Source organism: Suncus etruscus, chromosome 9 (genome assembly GCF_024139225.1).
Source record: "Suncus etruscus isolate mSunEtr1 chromosome 9, mSunEtr1.pri.cur, whole genome shotgun sequence".
Taxonomy (NCBI): Eukaryota; Metazoa; Chordata; class Mammalia; order Eulipotyphla; family Soricidae; genus Suncus; species Suncus etruscus.
In genome coordinates this window covers 9,701,406-9,719,733 of record NC_064856.1, presented here as the reverse complement: position 1 = coordinate 9,719,733, position 18,328 = coordinate 9,701,406, and positions in this window count along the sequence as shown.

Here is an 18,328-nt window from a genome sequence, read left to right as displayed (position 1 = left end):
CTCAGAGCTCACTGCCCAGATGCATCTAGCCGTTGACGCCTGAGCAGTGGCGCCTACGTTAGGGCATCTGTCTCACGCGCTAACCAGATGCATCTAGCCAGACGCACTTTGCATGCTCAGTAACAGCATCTGGGGCTCACTCTGCACTGGGCAGAGAATAAGGGAACCCTCAGAAGTTCCCAAGGAAGTAGACAATGACCAGAAGTGATAGGGGTAGAGTGGGGGTGGCCCCAGAGAAACCTTCCTGGGGAAGGAGAGAAAAGAGAGCAGAGGAACCGCACAAGTGGAGAAACCAGGTGAGCGTGGGAGATCCCAAGCACAGTAGGAGATGAGAAGAAAAGGCACTCGAGTAGAGGGAGCCGTTGTTAATGGTACTAAGACCTAGAGACTGGTACCCAAACCATTTCCAGGAGGGATGACCACGGAAGGTCTCAGATGTTGGGGCTTAGCTCTCTGTTAGATGAGAGGGGCTCCGGGGTGCTGTGAGCAAGGGCACAGTCAGGGTGTAGGACCATACTGGGAAGAGGTGAGTGTGCTGGATGTGGGCTTGCATGCCCACCTGGCTCCAGGTGGAGGAAGAAGGTGCCTCGGTCAGCCGAGTCCATCAGGAGTCTCCTCTTTCCCTTTCGGGACTAAGATCACCTCTGCCCACTCCTCCAACTCCAGGCACTGCCCTCAGCTGACAGCCTGGAGCTATCTGTCAAGGTCCCCCTGCAAGTAGAGGCTGAATTCAATGTGTGAGTGTCCTCACTAAGAGGCTCAAAGACCCTGAAAAAATTGTTCCCAGTGCCCTTCCATTTCCATTTCCTTCCTGAAAATACCTGATCAGCAAACAGCAGCCAAGGGGAAGGGTACAAACACAGGTCCTTGGGCAGAGAGCCCCAGAAAATGCATGACGAGGAGGGAGAGGCAGAAGAAGCTGGGGTGAAGTGAGAGCAGAGAGGCTCTGGAACCATCATTGGGGACACCCAGTGGGACACTTTGGGAAGCACAGAGGGTGGTGCAAAGGAGGAGCATGGCACCCTTCATTTGCCTAAAGGAAACTCTCCAGTGATTATTCATAAACTTGAATGAAGGCAGAGGGACCAACAGTCAATAATTCAGAAGGGCCGGAAAAAGCCCAGGCCACTGTGAAAATAGGAAGTGCTGAGAAATGGCTAGATTGTTGGTTCTGGATATGCTTTGAATAACAATCAAAACAAAATTCCCTGATGGGCTGAATAGGGGAAGAGAAGGGAAAGAGGAGAGAGGCACACAGAAACAGAGAGAAAGAGAAAGAGGGGTGTAATGTCTGATGTGCACCCAACAGCAGCGACCAAAACAAGATGGCAGGGATCATGAAAAGAGCAGTTTGTACATGTTCATGTTTATACATGTGCCTCTAAGATGGTGGTAAGTCTGAGTCAAGAGCTTGGTCTAAGTTTGGAAGCTATTGACATATATCAAGGATTTAAACCAGGAAATGAATTAAAAAAAAAAAGAGCCTAGGCCACAGTGAGACCAAAACATTGGTTTAGGGTGATGAGGAGAAACAGCAGGAAATTAGTGAGAGGAAACTGGCAGCGCCGGAACACGTGGACAAAGGTTACTCCTGCCAGGGGCTGGATGGGGCTTACAGAATTGGATTCCTCTCCCCCAGACCCCTGGTCAAGGGCACAATCGAGCTCCAGGTGGCCATGGAGGCCCAAGCCACGCTCAAAGAAGAGACCACTGACAGTGGCGAAAAATGCCTCATCCTCAGCGCCTGCTCCAGCAGTCAAGAGAACCTGCTCTTTAGCCCCAAGCACAAGCGAGTGTGGCCACCTGCTGGAGTCCATGGAGGACACCAAAGGCAGAGAAGAAAGTAACTTTCCTTTGGGAATCTGAGTCTGGGCCTCCCTCCAGGGAACCTGGGAATCCAATGTTCAAGACATCAGAGTAAAAATAGAAAGGAGATGGGGGTGGAGGGAAGATTTTAGGCACCATCTTGGGAAGTGGAACAGAGTGAAGACAGAGAGGTGCCTTTTTTTGGGGGGGCCCTTTAAACTATCCTGGGGCTATAAGGACAAAGAAACCTTGGTGTCACACCAAGTCATATCCAAACAGGCAAGTCATTTCTTCACTTTACCTTCCAGGCCTCTCAGAGTGATTAATTTAGGCAAGAAGCATAAAAGCAAGGCAAAATGCATGGCACACAAGAATGAAGGAGTGAGGGAAGGATGTGGCATCAAGAGCAGTAGAAGAAATGCCAGTTGCCACCATCCAGCACCAGATGATGAGAACCCGGTACCCATCTGCCTTCTCCAAGTTTGTTCCTAGTGGCTTTGTGACCTTCAGCATGTTCCTTCTTTCCCTGAGTTTCTTCCTCTGTAAAACAAGGAGGAGGTGATTATTTCAGATCATTCTAAATATCTCACTTTCTCCTCTCTTGAAGTGTTTCATTTCTAGTTCTTCCTGTAGTCAACAAAGTGACAAGTCTCCTGACGCCAGCTCTGCCCAAGCTGGTGGAAAGACAGGTGAGTAGAATGAGGGCATCTCTGGCTTGTGAAGATGGCGCCCCCTGCAGAACTGGGTTAGAACTGCATGCTAACGTTAGTGACCGATGCATCTTTACGTTACAAACTTTGGGGCCAGGATCTTTCTTTCAGGAAGGGACTCCTTAAGGTCAAGATCAAAGGTAACTCAAGAGATATTGAACAGAGATGTGCTGAAAACATATTAGAATTGAATCTGAAGGGCCTGAGACTTGATCTGAACTCTGCTGGAGTAAACTTTCTTCCAGGGCTAATTTTATGCTGCAAGTGGGCTGCCCCTGAGCAGACCTTAAATATCACACACCCAGCACACTTCTGTACTGTACTGCCACTGGGTTGATACAACTAACAATGGGTTCATGAGCGACTGTAATAATCAAACACCGCAGGAAGTCATTTTACCTTTTTACTAATTTTGCTTCTGTCTGCTTCACTTGAGCTCATATTTATTATGATAATGTTTACCTCTCTGCTTTGAAATCCCCGTGGCTGCAACAGTAGCCCCATCATCTAAAGTTTAACTCTAGTTACCAGTCTCAGTGCTGTGATCTTCACAGCTGACCCCCACTAGGCAAAGTTATATTTATCAGTCTGATTTCTTGTGTCCCTACATGTCAGACGTGAAAGAAACCAACAATATCTCTGTAATTCCAAGATGTAATCACAACCATGAGCCTTCTAGGGTAGAGGGGGTTAAACTTTTTTCTGATCATGACCACTTTTTGCTCAAGAAATATTTATGCAACTCTGAGTATATAGGTTTTTTTTTAAATAGGCATACAAATGAGACCGTTAACAATCACACGTAATAAATAATAAATCTTAAAAACAAATTACTTGGGGCCGGAGAGAAAGCATGGAGGCAGGGCATTTGCCTTGTATGCAGAAGGATGGTGGTTCGAATCCCGGCATCCCATATGGTTCCCCAAGCCTGCCAGGAGCAATTTCTGAGCATAGAGCCAGGAGTAATTCCTGAGCAGTGCCAGGTGTGACCGCTTCCCCCCAAAAAAACCAAAACCAAACAAATTATTCTTTTTGTGAACCCTGCATTTAATTCTACAACCTCAAACAGGGTTATAACCCACAGTTTAAAAAAAGTAGGACTGAAACTTCAAAACAGTTTCTCAAATAACCAACACTTTCTTATTAAAAGATTGTTCTAGTGTTCTTTAAATCTTCTCTATTTTCTCAAGAAGGAGGGGCAAAAAAGGAAAAATCTTATCTATTTTCTGTGCTGCTGTGCAATATCTGTGATTATTATGCTTTATACCTTGCTAGACATTAAAGAGAACCTTCTAAAGAAATCTGAAGGTGAACTATTTTATGAAATATAGCTTTTATAAAGTGAGATTGTTTTATTTTTTAATTTGTTTTCTATTTAAAAGTAGAAATTTCTTAAATGATGAGCTGAAAAGCTTTTACTACCCTTGAGCAGAATACTATTTTAACTGGCATTACATTTAACTATGAAAAATGTATTTTCTTCTGGAAAGGATAGCACAAACTTGGCACAGTATCTCTTAGCTTTTCGCATAACATCTGATTTTAAGTGCAAAAAAATTAACTACTATGAATGCTATAAGAAAATGCCTCCATTAGTTGTCATTAGTGGTTCACAAGGCACTAGATTTGATCTGATGGTCACATAAATATTTATCTAGCCATGAAGGGGAAAGTGCAGCATATCAAAGTTTGGCAGGAGCCCATCTAGACCCTGGGGATGTTTCTCTGGTGTGAATACGTTGATACTACCCTAACTGCACACCAATGCCCTCAGGAAGCATGAAAAAGAATGGATAGTGGGGTTCCTTCCAGAGATTCCTTGGCAATCAGGCTAGTTGGGGCCTGGTGAAGATTCTAGCTTCCCTGGAGGATTTATTGGTTATTTGTTTGTTTGTTTGTTTGTTTGGCTCTACTCAGTAGTGCTCAAGACTTATTCCTAGCTCTGTGCTCAGAGATCATTCCTGGTGGGGGTTAGGGGACCATATATGGTGCCAGGGATTTAACCCACAAGGCAAGTGCCTTCCCCATTGTACTAGTTCTCTGCCCCCCAAAAGATCTTAACTTGAAGCAGGGTTGTGACCCATAGTGAACTGTGGAAGAGATTTGTGAGACAACATAAAGAGATGATGTAGGATACCTTCCTCAGAAGAAACAGCATTTCTAGCAGCAAGTGCTGGGGAACCCATTATATTTTTTATAATTATCTTTATTTAAACACCATGGTTACAAATATGATTATAGTTGTATGATTACAGTCATGTAAAGAACACCCCCCTTCACCAGTGCAACATTCCTACCACCAATTTTCCAGATCTCCCTTCTCCCCACCCCACCCCACACCTGTACTCGAGACAGGCTTTCTACTTCCCTCATTCATTCACATTGTTATGATAGTTTTCAGTGTAATCATCTCTCCAACTGCACTCATCACTATGTGATGAGCTTCATGTTATGAGCTGCACCTACAAGCCCTCATCTCTCTTGTCTCTGAGATACTGTTTAAAATGTCTTTCATTGTTTAAAACCCATAGATGAGTGAAACCATTCTGCGTCTTTCTCTCTCCCTCTGACTTACTTCACTCAACATAATAGATTCCATGTATATCCATGTATAGAAAAATTTCATGACTTCATCTCTCCTGACGGCTGCATAGTATTCCATTGTGTATGTGTACCACAGTTTCTTTAGCCACTCATCTGTTGAAGGGCATCTTGGTTGTTTCAAGAGTCTGGCTATTGTATATAGCGCTGCAATGAATATAGGTGTGAGAAAGGGATTTTTGTATTGTATTTTTGTGTTCCTCGGGTATATCCCTAGGAGTGGTATAGCTGGATCATATGGGAGTTAGATTTCCAGTTTTTGGAGGAATCTCCATATCGCTTTCCATAAAGGTTGGACTAAAATTCTAGAACTCTTATTAATTGCAATAATTTGTTCTATTTATATGTTGGCTTTTTTAATTTAGATGATTATTTCATCTGCAGTTAGTGGTGGTTTTATCTCTGTCACGAACATTACTCTTCTGGTGTCTCTATCAATTTAGCTATGACCTCCTGTAAGAATGAGAATAAATTAGATTCTCTACTAAACTTCACATTTTTGTTGGGTCTTGGAATATACTATTTATGCTAAAAAAAGATATTCCTTTATATTCCTACTCTTCTAACCTTCCTTGGTCATTGACCAACATTGATTTAAATGTTTTTATAGATCTAAAATTAATCAAAAATTTTCTTTAGTAGACTACAGTCATAAATCTCTGATCTTGAACCCATCCTAGTATTACTGAAATAGATTTAATTTTTTATTGATGTATGTTTTAAGCACCATGATTACAAGCATGTTTGTAGTTGGATTTCAGTCATAAAAAAGTACACCCCCCTTCACACCCGTTCACCCCCTTCACCTTTCCACCACCAATGCCCCCATAACCCTCCTTTCCCCCACCTGTCTGTGAAATAGACTTAATTTTATAAGTACAATACAAATTATTATAATAATTCAATATGTGAAATAAATTTGCATTTAAATAAAATTGTATAATTTAAATTTTATAAGTATATAAATATATAATTTTATGATGTACTATAACATTTATAATATGTTTTACTGGATCATTATTTTTATAATCTAATATGTTGTTTTTATAGTGTACTATTAAATATGTTGAAAAATTATTTGTAGTTTATCCAATTTTTTAAATTATGGCATAATTGTTTCTATATGCCATTCTTAAGCCTAGGCAAGTTGTTATAGCCTCATAAAATAAATTTGGCTTTTTTAAAATTTTTTCTTCTCTTCTAAAGTTGCCTCTTCATGAAAGTTTGGTAAAACTCTTCCATAAAATTACCTATATGCAGAGCTATGGAAAGAATCAAAGCCACAATGCTGTTGTGCTTGCCTTGCACCACACCTCATATGGTTCCCCAAGTCCAACCCAGAGTGATCCCTAAGCCCCCACAAAATAAAAAGCACCCAAAGTGATGAAGAAAAAAATCTTCAGTTATAATTTCTGTTTCTTAATGGTCTTAGATAATCTGTGTCTCCCATTTCCCCTTGACTTGGAATTTATGATTTGCAGTAAAGATGTTCCATTTCATTTAGACTCCCCAGGTATGTTGATATTTAATGGAAAAATCCAGAAATCATCTCAATAATGGATTCAGTTTATATAGAGTTTTGAAAAATCAAATAAATGAAAGTACATGCAAAGTGTCTTTTAGCTGTGAATATGATTACCCCTCACAACCACCTCTATGTATCACTTGAGGTGCTTAGCTACAATTAATATAAAATCAATTTAATCCTACTTAAACAAACATACAAAAACTCTATTTTATATTACCAAAAACTATAGTAAAGGAAAGCTCCTGGATTAGCCTGAACAACAACCCAGAAATCCCAGGAAGAACTGAATTTTGTCCATTTCTTAGTTCTGTTATCAGCAGTTTCATTCGCAGGTAGATAGTTGCCAGTGTAGTAGAAAAGTGGTGATTTGTTACCATGAGACCTACAACTATCTTGCTCATTTACAATAAGAGAAAGACAATAAATCACTCATTGCAAACTTAAAATATTAAGGAATTTCACCTCGTTTGAGAGGGCCAGATTTGTTTGTGTGACAACCTTGTGCCTAAAAGTGCCACCATACCACTATGACTCAGATTATCAACATGTTCAATTAGAACAAGTTTCTGAGGCAAAGCAGGGTTTAGATGGGAACTATAAGATGGATAAGTAGAATGATGAATGGTTGATGGAAGGGTGCATGCATCAAGCGGGGAGGGTTATGTTAATGGATAGTTGGATGTGTTGAGGAATGGAGGATGATGAATAAATCAATATGTATTAACCTAGTAACAATCAGTGTCTGCTGCTCACAATTTCTCAAGTACTCATCATAAATCCATAAGTACAAGAGTCCTACATTTATAGTCCCACTCTACCATTAAAAACTGCAATGTGTGTCTTTCCAATTAGACAGAAAAATGAGTTGTGATTCTGGTGGAAAACAAGGTCTGACAACTAGATTTGTATATTAATATTGTTTTAGATACATAGTCTTAATATTTCTCTCAAGAATTTATGATATCATGCTATCAGATTAGGAAACTAAGATTCAAGGAAGTGTCAGTAGGAGATCTGTACCCCTAAAAATGTGTAATTCAGATATATATATATATTTGTTTACTCATAGTTCGCAGTGTGGAACCTGATCAAAAAGGGAATAAAATCATTAAAATCAATGTCCTGTGGTGAGCACTAAGTTTTCGCAGAGCTGAAGCTGGGCCTCTTTCATCCATATAAGAAAAGTCTAGAACCAATAGGATATGGATTTAACATGGCTGGAGCAGTCCAACTCCAGCAGACCCATCTTATCTCTGTCATCCTCTCCCAGTCTGTGCCCATGAACAAGGGCTCTTGGAGTAGCAGGTTTTTTCATATTCTACATAGGCCATTCAAGACTGGAACACATGACAAATAGCATGTTCAGGAGTTAGTATGGTTCCACCAGAGGGAAGTAAAATTTGCAGATCTGATCATGACCATGAGATCTCTTGACCACTAGAGGGCAGGCAAATGCAGGGTACTGCTAAGCAGATAAGAGAAGAGGGAAGACAGGTCTGTCACAAAGAGCCATTTATTCAGAGCTTTACTTGACTTGAATGTCAGCCAGAGTAAAGAGGATTTCTGCTTGAGTTCTTGCTCTAACATGTGCATCAGATCTCTATTTGGTCATTAACTTCAAATTTCAGCAACTGTCTATGTCTTTCACTGACACAACATTCACCCCGACTGCTATACTCATAGGAAGGTCCGGAATTTGTCTCTGAAGCTCCATTTCTCTAAAGGTTTCTTCATAGAAGTCTCCCTAACACCAGCTTTCATTCTATTTTCTGTTCTCAACTCCCCATTTCCTGCTTCGAGTCATTACACTTAGTAGTAGCACCTCTAAATTTGCTTACTTAAAGAAAAAATATAACAAAAATAATCTGGAATCTAAAGTCTCACCATATTAGTAGAACAGAGCAAAAATGGGCTATAATCACAAAGAAACCTAAAAACCTTAGAGGCCTTAACTCAACATAGAAGTTCTTTATTCCAGAGTCACTATGTTCCCTCTGGGAGCTTTACCATCTCCTACAGACACCCAGACAGGGCAATGAGGGCAGACAGTTGGTATGAAGGGTCAGGCAAGCAGAAACCTGGCTGCTTCCCTACCTTCTCACTTCACTGACCAGTCATTCTACATCAGTGTTCTCATCTGAAAAAGGGGGAATAATAATAGTCTATCTATGAGGGAAGTGATGAGAATTAAATCAGAGAAAGCATATAAAAGATATTCCTATCACAGTGCCTGGCACAAACCCAGGGCCCAAGAAACATGTATTGTTGTTATTATTTATTCCCACCACATCTTAATTAAATAGCATTTCAAGCAAATTATTTAAGCCTCAAGTTATCAGTCAGGTAAAACCATATAAATAGCACCTCTACTGACATTACTGAAAACACAAAATAATGTGTACAGGACCTGATATCTATTGGATGTTCAAGAAATGTTACTGACCCAACTTAACATCAAAATATTTTTTGAAGGAATCATGCTGCTGGTACGAACCATCAAGGGCCAGGAGAAAGACAGAGGGGAAATTTGCGTCAGGATCTGTGAGGTTTGGTTTCATTTGCATAGAAATACAGGGGAGATGTATAAAAAGATCCATTTCTTTTCCATACTGTTACAAGTGGCTAGGTAAAGTAGTTAGTAGGGAAGTCAGTGGCCTTGGGAGAAAGTGCTATTCCCTCCTTGCTCATCTCTCCTTGATAACCCAGGGAAAGTGTGGGGGTAAAGGGAGAGCTAGGACTGGGAAAGTCTGCTTCAAGCACTGCAGGCATGAATGCTCACAGCCCACCAACCCAATGTGCAGCTTTCCCTTCATTCCCATAGTGAAGAGCTAGTTTCCACCAATGGAGCTTTCAGAGCCTTAGGCTGGAGGGAGAAACTATTCCTTGGAAGAAAGAGAGAGTCACTTTTACCCTCTGCCTTGTCCCCAGGTTAATTGTCGATTCCTAGAAGAAGATTTTAGAAATGAGACCAAAAGTAGAAATGTCTTTACTCTAGAAACATAAGGGGAGAGAGAAGCACATTTGAGAAGGAACATAAGCTTCTCTGAAGGGGACAAATCCCAAGTTGAGAAGTCCAGAAGGCCTGTCTCTTGCCTCTGTAGAATAACTTACAGATTTTTAACAAACTGCCCTTTGGTGCTTCTTATACATAATGCTTATTTTTATGATGTTGTCAAGGGAGGAGAGGAGCTTTGAACTTATGACGTTCTTTCATAGCTTAGCCTCTAGTCCTTGAAAAGCTTCTCCTTGTTTCTGCACCTCAGTGGGTCTCTGGCCTTTATGGTTCTGGGATGATTTGGGTTAGATTCACTGTAATAAAGTGACTCGACTTTGATTCTTGACTTTGATTCTTCCTAAGAGAAAATTCTATGCCCAGGATCCTTGGTTTGTCTGCCTACAGTATTATTACATACAAAATTGCAGGAACAGTCTAATGGACTCCATTAAATGTAGTCTTAGTATCTATTTCTGGGACCTGATGCAGGCAGCAGTAAAGACACCTCACAGTAAGGTCATCATGGAAGAAATGAGGAGAAAGAAAGAAAGGGCTGCTTAAATTAGGCAGTGTGCTGGAGAGGATGAGATCAGAGAAACTGACTGCAAGGAAACTCTAGGATGACTGGGGAGGAATCAGGAGAGAAAGAAGAGTATATGTCAGACCCTTTGTGAGGAAGGTGCAGACACCACAGTGGAAGGGAGCTGGGATGCATGGCCACAGATATTGAGGGGTCATTTCTAGCCCCAAGAAAAACCATGTACACATTCCCTGAAATGCCCTGACTCCACTCTCTAATCCCTCCATTTACTCTCCTGGACAAAAGATGACAAAGTGAGTCAATATTGGCACAGGGACCTAATGGCCTGCCAGGAATTCCTAGGAAAGTGCCAGGAGTACCTCCTCTTCCCTGCCCCCATGAAAGACCAGAGAAGCAAAGAGGAGCAGGAAGGCAGGAACTCACTCAGTGTGTGTGTGTGTGTGTGTGTGTGTGTGTGTGTGTGTGTGTGTGTGTGTGTGTGTGTGTGTGTGTGTGTGTGTGTTGGGGTGGGATGCTGCAGACCTGGCCTTCCATGAGTTCTGGGTCTTCCATTCTTTTTCAGTTCTACCAACATAGACTCAGGATAAGTCCTGAACAGCCTCATTACCAGCCGATAACTGCACATGCTTCTTGTTGACTGAAACTTTACAGACATTGTTTCATCTCAATGAAGAGGGGGCACTCAATCCCACTCATAAAATAGGAATAAAATAAAATAAGAATAAAAGGTGATCTATAGAGATAGAATACTAGGTAGAGTCTTAGATTACACAAACTTTATGACCCCTGGACAGCCATAAAAGGGGTCTGTCCCTTTAAGAGTGGAGAAATCAGCTAAAAAGGACCCCCAGGTAACGGTTTAGAGGCAGTTGTGGGGGCTATATAGCCCATTCCACACCATCCCCCATACCCCTGCATTTCAGTGGTGATAGGTAATGGTATTTCTCCTGGTTGATTTTCCCAGATATTGGGTGCATTTCTAGAATGGCTTCCCTGGAAAAGCTGTTGGCTGGATTTGCTGTTTTTGCTACCCTGTAACTCCTCCTGCCTTTCCCTCTCCTCTGGTCCTCCCTCTGACTGACCTCTCACCTTGGTCACATCCTAAGCTCTTGCTCTCTTCCACTCTCTGCCTAGGGGTTGACTGTAGGCCCCTGGCTTCCCTACCCTGCCTATTCCCCTATTAAATCCAGTCTCCAGAAAAATCCTTCCTTCTTCTGGCAGGCAGTAGGCTCTGGCAGTAGAACATCTGCCTTGCACATGCTTGACCCCGATTCAACCACCAGTAACCTATATGGTACCCGCCCCAAACCGTACCTGAAGTGATCTCTAAGCACAGTTCCAGTAGTAAACATATGAACCTCCGTATAGCCCCAAAACAAGAGCAAATTAAATATTAAAAACTGTGCCCCAGCAGGCACTAATGTGGGTGAGGCCATCAAAGGGCATTATAAGTGCCCATGCAGTTGAATTAGGGCTTTTATTTTCCTCACGCAGACCTGTTGTCACCTTCTATTAATGAGATGTAATTTACTTTCTTGCCTTTTGTGGTGATACACAATGTCCTGTTAGAAAAAGACAATAAAATGTCTGGAAATTTTTTTATGTGATTTCATTACCAAAAACCAGTTGAGTAAATGAATGATAACCCAAGGGTTCAGGGATCGCAAACAGAGAGGCAGGTGCAATGGGCAGGTGAAGGCAGGCAGGTGAAAGGCAGGCACACACAGAGGTTCCAGGGAGTGAGTGTCTGAAAGATCCTGAGTTCATGTTTTAAGTCCTATGACCCAGAGTTTCAGCCTTGCCTTTTGTCCCAGTGGCCTATGAGTGTGTCATGAGACTTTTTTGCATCTCAGCTTCCTGATTGCCTCCAAGGAGGCCAGAATGCTGGGTAGAGAAGAGGCCCAATGTAGCAGGCCAATGAGCCCTCAGAAAGGCAGGGCGTTTCCTACTCTACCCTCATTTCTTACAAACAGCTCCCCAAATTGTGGTTGTATCAAACCTGAGTAATGTTGACATCCATCAAGGAGCCTTGGAGCATATGTGTGTGTGGCTACGTATGGAAGAGTTGCTATGCATATGAGAGAGAGAGAGAGAGAGAGAGAGAGAGAGAGAGAGAGAGAGAGAGAGAGAGAGAGAGAGAGAGTGTAGAGTCACATTTTCTAGGAGACTGGCTGAAGTTTGATTCCCACAGAACTCCCAAGGAAAGAAGGCACTTCCCATTCCCCTGTCCACCAGGAACAGGAAAAGCTGTTCCAGTTGTATAGATCCACGGTAAATAATCCACACAGATAGGAGGGTAAGAAGAGGCAAGAATGTAGGACACCAAATCCTTTTCCAGCCGCCAGCTGCTCCAAAACTCCAGAGCTCACTAGCCAGCTGCAAAAGAGCCCTGTACCTCCAGCTTAACTCCTGTTTATTCAGATCTATACAGTGCACTCTGCCTGAAAGGTTGTAGGTAGGAAAGCAGGCAGGGAAACATACCAAAGAGAAATATTTCTCTCCCTCTGACTTACTTCACTCAGCATAATAGATTCCATGTACATCCATGTATAGAAAAATTTCATGACTTCATCTCTCCTGGCGGCTGCATAATATTCCATTGTGTATATGTACCACAGTTTCTTTAGCCATTCATCTGTTGAAGGGCATCTTGGTTGTTTCCAGAGTCTGGCAATGGTAAATAGTGCTGCAACGAATATAAGTGTGGGGAAGGGATTTTTGTATTGCATTTTTGAGTTTCTAGCCTCACTCATCTATGGGTTTTAATAAAAATTAAAGACATCAAAATAATTCCCAGAGATTAGGACTAGAAGGACCTACTCAAGATATGAAGCTCACCACAAAGAGCGGCGAGTGCAGTTAGAGAAATGACGCTGAAAACTGGCCTAACAATGTCCTTGAGTGAGTGATAGAAACAGCCTGTGTGGAGAAGATGGGGACATTGGTGATTGGAATGTGGCACTGAGGAAGGGGGGTGTTCTTCTTATGACTGAAACCAAACAACAATCATGTTTGTCATCATGGTGTTTCAATAAAGATATTATTTAAAAAACAAAGGAATATTATGAAAGCCTCTAAATACTTAACATGATTGCGGAGTGTGTATGAAAGGGCTGATATCTACGTGTGTGTGACTGTGTGTGCGAGCATGTCTGCATGTATCTGACTGTGTGACTATGTATGGGAGAGTTGATATGTATAAGTGTGTGTGACTGTATGGAAAAGCTGTGATATACAAGTGTGTGTGACTGAGGGTGATATAAGTATGTCTCTGAGTCTGTGACTGTGTATGGGAGAGTTGTTCTATATGTGTGTGAGACTGCAAGTGTATGTGTTTGTGTGTGAATGTGAATGTGGGAGTGGGGGTGGAATCGTGTATGTTGGGGAAGGGCTACCCAAATCCAAGGCCCTGGACCCACCTAAGCCCTCCTGATGATCTGGGTTGTCTGTTCTCTGTCACTAAGCTGAAATAACTGAATTGTGTTTCTGTTTCTCTTACATTTCTGCCCCATTTCTGCCTCCCAAAAGAACGTGAGTCCCAAGAAGAGGAGATGTGTTTGCTCCCTGCTGTGACTCCCACCTGGGGCCTTCTCCAACCTCTAGACCTGGAAAGAGTAGGGATGAGGTATCTGCAAAGTCCAATTCATCTTTAGATTGGCTATTCAGGAAAAGATGAGTATGAATTTCACGGTGAAGATTGTCCCTACCTCAGAGTTCCCCTAAGTTGCAAAACCTTTATGCAACATACAAACCTTTAGGTGTTTAAGAAAAACCTATTTTTTTCTACATAGGTAGAGCTATGCAAGAGTGGTGGCAGCTGTGGGCCTTGTAGCAACCATGTAAAGCTATTTTGTGCCTCCAGCTCTGCTGTGAGCAAAGCCTTTATGGCTGACACTATGGACATGGAGAGCTCAGTGTTGAAGGACTTGAAGGAGGGACTGGAAAGTGAGGAAATGTTTGGCTGGCTGGGAACTTCCCTTCTAGAATAGCATCTGGGTCAGGTCAGCATCCAGTGAGAGGGCAAAGCCTGGGCCTGTCTGAAGGATTCCCAGTATAAGAATCATATCTCAAAGTGCCAATTCCTGTGCCTTGCGGGTTCCCAAGATCCCTCCTGAGCCTCCAAGTTGGTAACTGAGAAATGAAGAAGAACAGGGACAGAGACATGCTCGATAGAGAACAGGAAGAGACAGTAATGGAGAAACAGATCCAGAGAGAGACAGATGAAGAGAAACAGAGAGTAAAAGGGGACTCCAGAAATATTGGGCCCCCAAAGAACTGGCATCAGAACATTCATACAAGCAGGTTGAATATCCAGTTTGGAGGGATCAGAACTGGTTGTGCCCAGAAACCTGCTCTGAATCCCCCCAAGCCCCTCCTAGCAGCTCTGACCCAGTCCTGCATTTATTGGGTATTGGGGGTATGGGGCTAAAATGGGCACTATATCCATGTTGCTCCTTTCCTCTACAGGACTAGAGTCCACTTTGCTCTGTACTTGTTCTGCCTCCTCTGGCTCCTCCACCTGCTTCGATTCTTCACTCCCCATCATCTCTAACAATCCCCCTGAAGCCCAGAGTTATGGTCATCTGAAGCAGCCTCTCCCTAGAAACTCCCTAGAAGGCAACTGTCCCACGGACAAAGATCATGAGTCCCTCCAGCCCAGCAAAGACCCCACGGCCCACCGTAGATCACCACACACCGGTTCATGAATGCTCTGTTCTGTCCTGTCATAGACACACACACACACACACACACACACACACACACACACACACACACACACACACACTGTTAGTCCTGGCCAAACAGTCACTATGTGGATGGTAGCAGTCACAAAGCCACCCCCAGCCTGTCCAGGTTCTGCCATACACCACTTCCCACTGCCCTATGGGGTAACCATCATGGCCACATGCCTGACAGGGATCACCACGCTTAGGCCTTTTTAGGAGCCATGACCCAAAAGCAGGTCTTGACGTGTGCCCAAGAATCAGGCGTGTGAGCTGGGCTGTGAACTCTGCTGTACCTCTAGGCCAAGGTGAACCAACTTTGTTTACCTCGTGCCTAATCTATTCCTGTGCCACAAAAGAGGGATTATGCCCTTAAGTTTCCACTTCTGAGTCCTTTCTTACATGTTGGTAGTTCCGGGAGTGACTGGGCTTTTGTCGGGGCTCTCAGCCAATCAAGTTTCCATGGACTTCTGAGGTGGCTACAGATGGGGGTGCTCTGGAGAAAGAAAGTGGCTCCCACCACTCCCTGGACCTACACCCAACTTTTATTTGCTCATTTTTCCAGCCATGGGACTGTTTGCTGATTTTAAAAGAAAGAAAATAAAAAAGAAAAGTGTATTATGTGTACATTTTTTTCAATTCAGAAAACACAGGAAAAGTGGTAAAAGCCATATGGGACCACACCATGGGACAGAAGCACTGCTACCATTTTTTGGTGTGTTGCCTTTGTTTTAGGATATTTTATTTTCCTGTATGAAAATAAGTTTTGACTTATTTTTTTAATTTCTCTAAGTCTTAAGTGTATCTGCTTTACTTTTTATGGTATCAGGTGGTTCTATTAGCATCTTCAAGTGCCTCATGCTGGACATTGGAGGGATCCCACTGCACTATTGTATGACACAATGTGGCCATCCATGTCTTAAATGTTTCTTTTCGGAGTACCACACCATGGGGCAAATAGATTCCCTGAATCATCTTTGCACAGATTGAGTGAATGGGCATGAACCTTTCTCAGAGCAAATGTCTCATGGAAAGTACAAATTCTCTTTGCTCCCTCCTCTAAAAAAAAGGTCATCAGAACCGGCCTGAACCACAGCATCCTAGACACCAAGTCCTGATTCTCCACAAAGACATGCAGATGCAGAGAAAATAGCTTGTCTGAAGGCCTATCCAATTCCAATTTCTAGGGACCTGCCAACTGTTTTCTGTGAGGATAATAAGGCTTCTCAGAACCTTCAAAGTGCAGTGGATCCAGCACAATGTGAAGTGTCAGGTACTCAGAAACACTCTGGGAGTTGGTCTCCATTGTCTCCTGCTGAGAACTTCTCTAGCAGCTTTGACCTGGCTACTGTACTTGATGAGAGATGGAAGGCCATCGTTGACTCAATTACATTCAACTAACAGCTTGAGCCTATCCCAGTCTACACTTCCTTCTGGTCTCTCAAGACAATTATGGTGCCCAGGTCCTTATTTCCATCTCCCTGCTCCTGCTCTGACCTTAAAGACTCTTTTTGTCTTCCCCAGACCATAGAGTTATCAGAATAGGAGGAGAAAATAAGGTGTCAGGGACAGAGTGGGGTCTCTAGTATCAGTTACAACTGAATCCAAATTCTATTCCTTGTCTTGTAACTATGCAGCTTTGAGTAAGTCACTTCCCTTCTCCAAATATATTCTGCATAAGGAAAGTGTGGGTATTAGCATCCCTACTTTCTCCTTTCTGGTTCTCAATTGCAAAGGCCTGGCACCAGCTGCAAAAATGGCAAGGCTACAAGGACTGAGAGACTTGGCTGCTGGGGTAAGGTGCCCACTCAAGGATGCCAAAATGTAGAGGCCTGGAACTGCCAGCCTGAGCTGCCAGGGGAGGGGTGTTAGAAGTGATGTATATCCTTTTCTTCCCAGCCTGAAGTCTGCCACTTGGGGGGAGTTATGAGAGAGATAGGTAATTTAGTAGCCAGAGAAGGCAGGGGGAGCCCTGTAGGTCTGGATTCAAGAGAGAGAATAAAGATAGAGACAGAGCGAGCAGCATCTTCTGATGCTTTATCTGCAGCCCTTCCCCTTATGAACTGCAGGCTCTGCTCCAGGCTCTACCCTGCCCCTCCCCAATAACTGCCCGACTCTTCCTTTTATATTTCAAAGGCAGTTGTCAGCAGGGAGGCATGTCCCAGTCCAACTGCCATTACAGAGGGTCCTAGTCCAACTGCCATTATGGGGGTGGTGGTCATCATCCCTTAAAGATTCATTGACTAATTCCCTTAAAATATAATCAACACTCAATTTGTTGATCCACAGTATGGAAATGGTCATTGTTCCTCTGCCACTATGCTGAAGTGTTGAGCTTTGTTTTGAGTTTCAAACTCTTCCCACCCTTGACTAAGGCTCTTATGTAGATCCAGTTTCTTTCTTTCTTTCTTTCTTTCTTTCTTTCTTTCTTTCTTTCTTTCTTTCTTTCTTTCTTTCTTTCTTTCTTTTCTTTCTTTCTTTTTCTTTCCTCTTTCTTTCTTTCTTTTTCTTTCTTTCTTCTTTCTTTCCTTTCTTTCTTTCTTTCCTTTCTTTCTTTCTTTCCTTTCTTTCTTTCTTCTCTCTCTCTCTCTCTCTCTCTCTCTCTCTCACACACACACACACACCTTTCTTTGTCCTTCTAACAATGCACACGCAAGTAGGAAAGTAGAAAAGACCCAGTAGAAGTTAAAGTTAACTTGATGTGTCCTATCATGGGAGTGGGAGAGTTTCCTATGCTACAGGAAGCCAAAGCATGTTTAATGTTGAGTCTCTGGGCATGTTCATGGGGTATTTTTCCATCCTCCCTTCTGGGCCTCTCAAGCTTCAACTGAAGACCAAGGGCAGAGCTTCTGTGCTGGCTAACAACCTTGCAGGCTGGTTTCTGCACCTTTAGATCTGCCTGCCCAGGAGATGATACTATTTCCCAGTACGTCTCTTCCTGCAGGCTCTACACCCACCTAAGCAATGGCCTTTTCAAAAAGCACATGAAAAAATATTCCACATCGATAATCATCAGGGAGATGCAAATCAAAACAACAATGAAGTACCATTTCACACTGCAGAGAATGGCACACTTCACAAAGAACAAGAACAATCAGTGCTGGCGGGGATGTGGAAAAAAAAGGAACTCTCATTCACTGCCGGTGGGAATGCTGTCTAGTCCAGCCCTTATGGAAAACTACAGAGATTCCTCAAAACACTGGAAATTGAGATCCCCTATGATCCAGCTATACCACTCCTAAGGTTATACCCCAGGAACAAAAAGATGCAATACAAAAATGCCTTCCTCACACCTATATTCATTGAAGCGCTATTTACAATAGCCAGACTCTGGAAAGAACCAAGATGCCCTTCAACAGATGAATGCCTAAAAAACTGTGGTACATATACACAATGGAGTATTATGCAATCGTCAAGAGATAT